At 37.5% G+C, this 2,303-nt stretch overlaps 1 non-coding gene across 1 annotated transcript; it reads left to right on the top strand.

The window, feature by feature from the left end:
- The first annotated feature begins 432 nt into the window (after positions 1-432).
- Positions 433-541, top strand: LOC127077521 (small nucleolar RNA R71). The gene has a single exon (XR_007787319.1). It is a non-coding gene; the product is annotated as a small nucleolar RNA R71 (small nucleolar RNA).
- Positions 542-2,303: the final 1,762 nt, after the last annotated feature.

The following is a 2,303-nucleotide window of genomic DNA, read 5'->3' as shown; positions in this document are numbered from 1 at the left end:
CATTCAGGGTTGTAAGTGTTCGAAAACTGGTTACCTTGGGCGTAGTTCACTTATTCGGTATTTAGTTCGTTTAAAAGGTTACACTCTGCTGATTCGTTTCCTTTAGATCCACAGAGTTCGCACTCTGTGTGGACTACTGCTACGGTGTTAGTGTTTGTAGACATATGTTCGATCCTAAGTGCTAAAGCGTCAATTTTCGCCTACATCATGTCTAGAGAGCTTACCTGATGTATTCCACCTTGGGACTCCTTTTTCTCTATTGATGCTCGTTCAGTTCCCCATTGATAATGGTTTTGGGCCATATCCTCAATTAGGTCACAAGCTTCTGGATAAGGTTTGTTCATCATCACGCCACCTACGGCAGCGTCAATGCTCATCTTGGTGTTATAATGTAGTCCATTGTAAAAGGTGTGAACGATCAGCCATTGCTCTAGGTCATGGTGTGGGAAGACTCTTAACAGCTCTTTATATCTCTCCCAAGCTTCGAAATGCGATTCTCCTTGGTTTTGAGCAAATCTAGTTATTTGGTTTCGAAGAACATCAGTCTTGCTAGGGGGGAAATATCTAGCAAGGAATACTCTCCTAAGGTCTTCCCAGGTAGTTATTGAATTAACTGGAAGTGAATCTAGCCATGAACGTGCTCTATCCCTGAGGGACAAAGGAAATAATCTTAAACGGATCGCATCGGGTGAAGCGCCGTTAGATTTAAAGGTGTCGGCTAGTTGGATAAAAACTTTTAAATTTTGATTCGGGTTCTCAGTAGCGAGACCCGAGTATTGGTTTTGTTGTACTAATTGCAACAAAGACGATTTTAGTTCGAAATTGTTAGCAGGTATAAGGGGGTTTATTATACTCGAACTAGGTTCCTCATCAGAGGGTTGGGCAAATTCCTTAAGAGATCGCCTATCGCGATTCTCGGCCATAGCTTTCTTAATTCGGATGAGTAAGAGGCATGTACGAGTATAACGTTCGGGTTCCGCTAAAGGATCTACTAAATTTACGGTACTATGGGTTCTTCGCATTTACCGGCTAAAAATGCCTTACTCTATACGATGTAACAACAGGGGACGAAATTTGACGAAGTTGGTCCCCGGCAACGGCGCCAAAAACTTGATCGCTGTGATTCGCAAGTGCACGAATAAGGTCAAAGTAATATAAAAGAATATCGATCCCACAAAGACCAATCGTCAATCTATCGAATACTATCGTTACAGTGTTTATCTAAGGCGGTATAGAAGAGATATTGGGTTTGCGAAATAACGGTAAATAATAAATGCAGGTAAAGACAGGTTGAATGTAATTCATGTTAGGTAAGTGATGTTTCGATTGTCTAAATAGAACTACTTATGAGGCAATATTTTCTACTCTTGAAAAGAATCCATTTAACAGGAACTGTCGCTTTCGCGTATTCAGAACTGAGTTTACCCTTAAATTAAGGCCTTTTATTGTCACTTAAAAAAGGTGCGCAAAACACTAAAGTAGTAAACCTATTTTTAAGAAATGAGACTCGTAAACTTAGTTGAAAATTGATTTAGATTTGGAAAGTTTACCTAAGGAGTTTACTGATTTTAAACCTATCAACGCGTCCGAAAACAATTTCAAAAATAGCTTTTCCTTAAAGTGATGAAGGTTCCTAGTTACTATGCCAGGGTGCTTTTGCACTCCTCGAATAATTAAAACTAACCAAGTTTGTTTTAGAAAACTCGAGTTAAAAATCAAAACAACCTTTAAAGAATTTCTACAGATTTCAATATGTGAAACATTACTTTAACCGCGATCCTTACATTCTAACCTTTAAAAGATTTAGTCAGACATGGTAACGCAAACAAACATAACAGTGTTAATCATGATGAAAAGTTTTTTTTAGAATGTGAGGCGTAGAGAGCGAGTAAAGTGCGTAAAATAAATAAAGTAAAAGTGAGTGCGGAAAATAAATAAAGTAAAGCGAGTGCAGAAAATAAATAAAGTAAAAGCGATGCGGGAAATAAATAAAGTAAAGCGAGTGCGGGAAATAAATAAAGTAAAAGAAATGCGGGAAATAAATAAATAAAGCGAGTGCGGGAAATAAATAAAGTAAAAGCGATGCGGGAAATAAATAAAGTAAAAGCAATGCGGGAAATAAATAAATAAAGCGATAAATAAGAACCTGCTCCAAACGAAAGCTTCGATTCTGATACAAAAATACGGTGTAATTCAGTGAGATCATAATACAAATAAAATGATGATAAAGTCCTAATAAACATGTGAAATCCGAGTCAAAAATACGGTGTAATTCAGTGCGATCAAACTCTCCCACACTTAAA

This window comes from Lathyrus oleraceus, chromosome 4 (genome assembly GCF_024323335.1).
Source record: "Lathyrus oleraceus cultivar Zhongwan6 chromosome 4, CAAS_Psat_ZW6_1.0, whole genome shotgun sequence".
In the NCBI taxonomy this organism is placed as follows: domain Eukaryota; kingdom Viridiplantae; phylum Streptophyta; class Magnoliopsida; order Fabales; family Fabaceae; genus Lathyrus; species Lathyrus oleraceus.
Note: the sequence above shows the minus strand (reverse complement) of the source record. Positions and strands in the feature narration are given on the sequence as shown.